The sequence below is a fragment of the Thunnus maccoyii genome, chromosome 23 (genome assembly GCF_910596095.1).
Source record: "Thunnus maccoyii chromosome 23, fThuMac1.1, whole genome shotgun sequence".
NCBI classification, from domain to species: Eukaryota; Metazoa; Chordata; class Actinopteri; order Scombriformes; family Scombridae; genus Thunnus; species Thunnus maccoyii.
The window spans coordinates 17,857,725-17,866,115 of NC_056555.1; positions in this window are offsets into that span (position 1 = coordinate 17,857,725).

Genomic DNA, 8,391 nt, shown 5'->3' on the forward strand with positions numbered 1-8,391 from the left:
AGGAAACAATGGAGAGCTCAAGAAAAGCTACTAAATGGACCTTGAGACTGTCAACCGTTTTGACTGTTGAAAAAGATTTGGAAAATTCTAGCAAAATTTCAGAAACACAGAATTTTAATCAATTTCCTTTGGCTGCAACCCTTCAACAAAAATGATTAAGCAGAATTAAAGTTGAATTTTTATTATTATTATTTTTATTTTAAATAACAATAACAGGAATAAAAGAAATATTTAGTGAGCCAAATGCAATCACTAGTAGACAAGATCCTTCATCTTAAACTTAAAATTCCTTTAATCATCCCACAATCTGTTAACAACCCAGTAATATAAACTCATGACCCATTAAATCCAAATTAAAATGTTGTGTTTCGAATTTCTCTTAATATGCAAGCTCGGAGGATAGGTCAATTAAATATAGCTTTGACTTCATGTGGTTAAACTCTTTGCTCTAACCTCCTGAAGTTAAATGCCAATTAATGTCAATTTGAAAAGCTTACAGGGATTGTTTAAAGGATTTTAAGGGAATTAAGAGAATGCAAAGCAAATTTGAAAAAGTTATCTTAGACAGCTTCGGGTTAAACAAGCATATGCTGTGAAAACTAATCCAGTGAAGCTGGTAAGAGTTTGTGTCTTGATCAAAGATACTTAAGTGGGATATCTCTGCCAGCCTTTCGGTCTGAATTTTAAAGGAAAGTTGTCCTTCTCCTCGTGCCATCCAGCTGCCAGTAACTGCTGCCTAATAACTACAATAATGATGGATATGTATACTTAATTTCCTGTGTAATCACTGTGCCGCTCATGCTTGAAACGTGCGTTGGCGGGCTTCTGTGTGTTAATGAAAGGGTTGAAAGGCTTATGGAGTTGTTGTGCGAGGCAAACACATGGGCAGAGCGATAACATCTATCACTATGATCATGACCGATGTATGAATTGGGACTCACGATTTCCAGTTACCATCATCAGCTAGTCATGAGTAATGAGGATGTGTTTGCTGGGCTTGATCATCAGCACCTCCGTATTAACACACCCCGGAGAGGGAGTGTCACGACTCGAGCCGGAGGAGGGAGTGGACTGGGCCAGTTGTGCACACACAATGAGCTATGACACTTATGAATGCTATGAAATATGTTTCATTTGTTTCCCCAGGAAGTGTCATTTTATTTCAGGAAGTTCTAAGAAGTTTGCCAAAGAAAGAGAGAGATGGTTTTGTCTTTGTTTGTCCTGCTATGTTGGAAAATGCTGTGTGAGACGGTGCACCTGATGTAACATATCAACACATATAATACGGATGTAGTTTTATTTCTTTGGTTTTGCCTTTTTAAGTACAAATTTGATCTATAACGTGAAATATCAGACTTATATTATAAAACTTGACTGTGAAAGAGCGAATTCTTTGCAGACATTAAACTATGTTCAGTACAGAGTTCTGAAAGGGAAATGGAGGACAACAGTAGATGGGAGAAAAAAAAAAAAAAAAGCATACTCTTGCATTCTCTCCCAAAAGTTTAAACATGAAGTTTAAACCGCTCGGAGTGGTTTTGAAGACTTAGTAAATAAGGTGCGTTTCAGCAACAACAAGATGATTCAATGAAGTGCCTCAAAGCTTTTAAAATGTAAGTTACTTTCAGTACATTAATACAGTAAAATCCAAAATTTCACACAAACTCAGTTGTTTGTATAAAGTATGGCTGACTAGGAAAGCATGTACCTTTTTTTCTGAAGGTTGCCCAGGGTGGCACAACTTGAGGCAAAGACACGTTGAAAATGTTGCAACTTGACCCAAAAAAAAATTGTGCTTACAACTTCACGAATATACAGAGACAAGAGGAAGGGTGAGAAAGACAGAGAGTGAGTGACTGAGTTCTGAGTGAGCACAGTACGAACACGGTCGATATGTTAACTAGCAAGCTAGAGCTAACATCCGCACAGTCGGTACACTGGTTGTTTGTGGCAAATAAACATGAACTACAGTGCAGCTGTCAAATTTGTGTGAGTGAACATTCAGTTTAAACACACTTTTACACAGCTACATGTTAGATGACAATGTGAAGATAAAGTACAGGAGGAGTATTTTGATGTAGGTTGTGCAGAATTTCCCTTTTTTTTCAGTAAGCATTTGTGACTTTGAGTGTTATATTCCAAAGGATTCAAGCCAGAAGTCTTATCGTTGTTCCCGATGTTACTTTTTGTAAAGGTTTTCTTTGACTTGTGCTCAACTTTTGAGAGAAAACGCAAAAAAAAGTTGTATTTTCCAACCCATATTTGTGTATAATATTGTCTCCTTCATATCCTTTCCAGGGTTCCGTAGTTTTGCATGCATGACATGAAGTAATAAAACCTACACTTCATTTCATTCACCCTTCAACAAGCCGAAGACTTGAACTGTGCATCTGCCTCATTCTCTATCTGACACCTGTGCCTCTTGTTGCATTTTCCTTAACCTTAGCAGACAAAAAAAACTTCCTCGCACCTGGTTCACAGAACAAAGCTTCTGCCCTGTGAGACGTCATGTGGATGAATGAAAGATGGAGAGCAGAGGACCTGGGCTGAACCTGGCAAATGAGGTCAGCTCCAGGTCCGGAGGCCTGTGTGGCGGGTGTGTGCGTGTTATTATCTATGTGCGAGGTAGTCGACTGAGGTGGGAGATGAGTTTGGAGAGGTGAGTTGAGGTGTTTGCTCTTAGACCTGAAATGGAGAGCTGTGCAACACATCAAAGTATCTCCACTCCGGACCCCAGGTGGCTAAAAGCAGGATCAGACAGGAGCCTTGCGCTGATCATGCAGTACTGCAGTGGAAACAGGTAGAGTTGCAACCTGTACTTGGAAGAAAGTAAATAGGTATGAGACAGCAGAAAAAAGTTGAAGAAAACAGTGTTATAGGTTGTGAAATAAGATATGCTGAGACAAAGTGTAATTATTAGTAGCCAAATGGAAAAAAAACGCCAGCTTCCTAGTTGCTATTATCAGTTGGAGATATCTGGTGTTTCTTCCATTCAACTACAACATCTCCACCTTGGTGACCGCATGTGTCAACCAGCTAGCTTAATTTCCATTTATCTGGTGTGAACTATTAATGCTAACAAATAACCATCTTGGAATAACATGGAAGCAGGAGGTTTTTCATTCTGCCAACATGGCTTGAATGCAGTATAACCCAGGTCACAGGTCTATTTCGCAGGTGAGTTAGCTTAACTACTAGCAAGCAGCAACTGTAGCAGCTACTGTTGCTACGAATGCCTGGAGTTTAATATTACAGACTGATTCACAAAGATAACATTCTGCCACTCATTAGCATAACTGTTCACATGTAGCAACTGTGGCAGCTACAATTGTTATTACTTGCCGTTTAATATACCTTGCCCATGGATTTACAACAGCTGTTAAATTTTTGAGCAGATCAATGTTTTTGAGGTGTTATGATTTTAACAGACTGGGTCCACTTCTATCTGAGAGAAACTGAGACTTGACCCGTCCCCTTTGAATCAGGTTTAAAATTAATTCACGTATGTTGGATTCGAGTAGGTTTTCAGTTCAATATTTTGGACCGGTGAAGACCTCTACCTGCAAGCTAATCAGAAACAAGTACTTTCTGTGGCCATGCTACACTAATACTAATACTGCTCCTATAATTTATGAATGGAACTTTGTTAACTTTTAGTCAGAAATGAGGATTGCGGATTAGGAGGAAATCCAGTCCATCAGAAACGTGATATATAGAATCCACAAATATACACTACGTGCCATTACTTGAAATCTAATTTCACATTGCCAGTATTACTGATATAAGGCATGGATTTGTGGCAACCTCTCAATGTTATCTTCGCCAATATAATGTAAACAACAAGAAGGGTGCGGATGCATGCTGCGCTGAACAGCTGTGAACGAGAAAACCATCTTTCAAACACATTTCATCTCTCAGCTTGTGACTGGATTTGGGCTACGTCTTTTCAGCCACAATGTTGAAGCTTTCACTTTCTGTATTCAGTTTCAAAACAACATCTGGAGGGAGGGAAGGAGGGAGGGAGGGAGCTCAGCTTGAACCTGCCTTTCTCTCTTCGTTGTGCGTGCATCTCTGTGACTGTCAAGCGGTCACAAAGCCAACCAAATCCAAATCTCTCCCTTGTTAAAATCTCGCACTTCTTTTTCACTCCAATCCTCTCAAAGCTGTCTACCGCAGAGCAAAGTGCCTTGTTAGATCAGATCTGTTGCCGATTCTCCTGCAATATCCCTGGCTTGCAAAGTCTGGATTACACAATTAAACTCATACATTTTTGCATTTCAAAGCTTAAGCCCTTCATCAAAGCACAAACAACATACAACATACGCACTCAGATTTATGAAAATGAGCAAAAAACTTAAAGTATGCCTACACAATATAAACACTACTCTGGAGGAACATGCATCCTAATCAGTGATGCTAACAGCTCGTTATTAGTTTGTCACAGTTTGTGTCCATGAGCTGTTCCTCTCCTCTCTGTTTTCTCTTTTTCAGTGATTTACTGTGGATGTAGCCGCACCGCTGTAAAGTCAGCTCTCAAAGCTTCCTCCGACAAGGCTTTTCCTCCAGAGCAGACTCGCTCTGGTTACTTTGCTCGTTCCCTCACAGTCAGTGACAGCAAATAGCCCACGATCTGCCTCGCTGCTCTGCAACAGCTCTGCCATAAATAATAGCTCAGTGGTCCAAAAGTTAAGTCTTGATTCGTTTGGCAATGATTCTCTCTTTTTCTGTCTGTCTCGTAAAGGGAAAACCGGGGTCTCCCTGTGGAGCAGTAACATGTCCACATGTCATGAACTAACAGTTAAATCCAAAATCAAACAGATTCTCTCAGATTTGTCAATAAATCAGTGCCTGAACGAGCTACTCTGACTGTTCTGAGCCAGGCGACAACATATTTGCTGAGGTAAATTCGACTTGGCTCATTTGGACAAAAGAACTAATTTGTGGAATAAAGGAAGCACTTCACTGGCTACTTGTATGCTTCAAACAAAATCCTTAATCCCTCACCCTCACACCTTTTGTGATGTATGAATTGAGAGGGCCACGTCTGGAAATGTTTTTAATTTTCTGAAAATGACTTTTCGACAATGAAATGAGAAAATAAGCAACATTTCTCTCATTTTTTTGTGAGTACAATAGCATGAATGCCTTTAAAGAGAAACTATTCAAAAATGTTATCCTATTGGTATGATTCATCAGAGTATGATGGCAAGCTTTTCACTCGCCTTTGAGTGTAGCCGTATGGGTAAGTAGCTCTAAATGTGTTTGTCTCTAGATGGGTTCAGACTACACTTTGTACAAACTACTTCATTTGAAACCCACTGAAGCGTTACCTATCACGATTTTGTTGTCTTTTGAAAAAAGCCAGACAACGAAATAATGGCTACTGAATCCTCGTATTTGGTAGCTAACAGCCTCTGCTGCCCTCTTGTGGTGTGTTCAGACAGAACGTGATGTGAATTTTTGCTTTATTCACATGTATTTAGCCATTGGACCATTTGTGTTTATTTGCCCTAAACAAACAAAACACAAACTGTACATTTGCTTTAAACTAGCTAGCAACAGATGCTCTGACTATATGTGTTCTTCAGTGACTCCAGTTCTGTTATTTCCCTTCAGTCTCTTTTTCCTCATATACATTCATGAAGCAAGCTATATGCACCATTTTTTTCTGCTCAAGTTGAAACATTTTTAACTCGTGTGGACGTGTCTTCACTTCAATTTTCCTGACTTCCCGTCTAATCGCATCTTTACATTGGCTTGGTAAGTAATCGTGCCGTGTCTGAAATTTGTTTCATGTACTGTCTGCACACACAGGATTTGTACTTATTGTTTTTTATAGTTATAAAGTTTTATCTAGTTAGTGAGCTTTAAAAGTTCTGGTTGGCAGATATCTTTTAATGTCACAGCCAGGTTAGCTGTTTCTCCTCCATTTCCAGACTTTATGCTAAACTAAGCAAACTTTCTCCTGGCTGTAGCTTCAAATTGAATGGATACAGTATAAGGACAGGATTGATCTTCTCTTTTAACTGGTGACAAGTATATGAATAAGTGTATTTCCTGAAATGTTGAAGTATTTAATCTTGATTTGCCTCTACTGCCACAGAAAAACAGGCGATTCAAAGCTGCAGCAGCAGGTTTAATAAATATGGTGCCAAGCATCTGCTTTTGCACTTTGGGTATAATCGCAACTGCTACCGTATTTCTACCTTAAATTTTTAGCTGTTTGGGGGTTGTTCTGCTACACTGGACAAGTGATAGGAAGGAAGGGGAAAAGGCTGAGGATCAGGATGCCCTCATGTGCCCTCCGCTTCTTAAAACCTGCTAGTCTGAGAGTCTCCTGACTCCATATCTTCCCCTCCCATCTCTTCAAAACACTACCTCCTAGATTTTCTTTCTCTGATGATCTAAATTGATTTTAAGGGCAGTTGTGAAGCATAAGCATCCTTCTGACTTCAGCCTTCAGCCTTCAGCTTTTTATTTATTTCCCTGTGCAATATGGGGGCCTGGGGAGGAATTGGCAACACAACAAAGAAAGGGACTTTACACAAAAAAATTGGAATTTATTCAATCAAAATCCTCAAACTGTTGAAGCCACTTTTTTTTTTTTTCCCCAGGATAATCTTTTGGATTCATTTGAATCTTTCTGTGCCCCAACTTGTGCACTAACCCAGACTGTGAAAAAGTACTGCCCTAGATGTGTCTCTCCTCCCCAGTAGCCATTTCTGTTATTTATCTCCCCTGCTCTCGATCTGTCCATCTTGCCTACTCATAAGTTATTCCATTATGTCTCTCCGATTCCTTCCCGCTCTAACTCCCCGAGCCCCTCCCTTCCTCTTTGCTTCCTTTGTCTTTCTTTCATTTTCTCTCAATTTCCCTCCCTTTAATCCTTCCTCTTGGTGTTAGGATGCAAGGTTTCTCGCTTCTAGCCTCAAGGTCAGTTTTCACTTATAATCACAGACAACGCCTCACAGATATAACAGCTGTGGCAGTGACTCAGCCTTGAGCACAGCGGTTTGTTCACAGTCTCAGAAACGCAAACGCAGTTCAGGATTCTGCCTCCCCTTTCGCTGGGTTTATGCGGGGTCATTATACTGCTTTTGGCCATGGCGCTCGGGTGCGTCAGTTTGTTTGTTTGTTTGTTTATCATCATTTGTCCTTTGCTGTCACTGGTTGATCCCTGACGTTGTGTTTTGGGACCCTCTGGCAATGACTGTTCTGACCAGGTGCAGACATCGCACCACAGCCGTGCATACTCATTCCTCATCTACGAGTGTGTGTACTCGTGCCACAGGCTAGCGTAGAATTTTCTATGAATCCACGTATGCTTGTATGTTTGTGAATGGAGAGAATCAGGCCACCGATGGGTTGTATAGATTTTTTTTTTTTTTGCTAATACTCCCAAGTGCTCAGAGGAACACTGACCCTGGCCGTTTCCTGGCAAGCCGGGGGTCTTATCACATCTCACAGAGTCTTCCCCAGCATCCCTCGCAGCATCGTTGAGCTGACGACAGACTCCAGGGCACAGGCGGCCAACTCTGGTCCCATAATCCTGCATTATCCAGCTGAGGTTTGCTTTCTACTGATAAAACTTTACTACAATATATATAAAATAAATAACATATAGAATATTTATTGAATCTGAAGGCGTTATCAGTACTGAGTACAGCAACACGCAGCTTCAGAATCCCCAGAAAATATATTAGATTTGAAGTAGAAAGTTATTTGTTTGAATTCGCCCTGGTCAATGAAGTTGGTAATATGAGATGATAAGTCTGGAGTTGTGAATTTTGTTTACTTTCCACAAGTTGCAGAGAATCACGCTGTGCCCTAAGGAAACTTGTGAGGTTTTTTTTCCATACATTATTTCAGCATGGCTGAATTGTTTTTATCCCAGTGAACTGGAAGCAGTACTTTTTGAAAGGGGGGGGGGGGGTCTCTACTGTGTTTTGTTTCTATCATTTATGTCTGCACCCTCCTTCTCTGTCTGCTCTATTTGTCAGTGTTTGCTTAGTTTGTAACACAATTTGGCAAACTTTTGTTAAACTTAACTACTGGCTCAAAGCAGCCCCTCCTCTCAACCAGCAGCAGAGGGAGGAGGAAGAGGAGGAGGAGGAAAGGAGGAAGGACTGATACTGACTGATGTCTGTGTTCTTCATTCTTTCTAAACTTCACTCAGTATTTTGATGTCAGGAATATTATTCATTTTACTGACATTTTTTTTTGCATCTTTCCAGTGAGATATAATTGAATTTATATAGTAACTTTGCTGATGGAAACATTACTGTAGAAACAATATTTTCTCATATTTAAAATATAAATCTATTCTAATCCTGTTCTGAATGTTTTTTTAAAGAATATTTTAAAAAATTCTTCAGTAATAAAAAAGAAGTA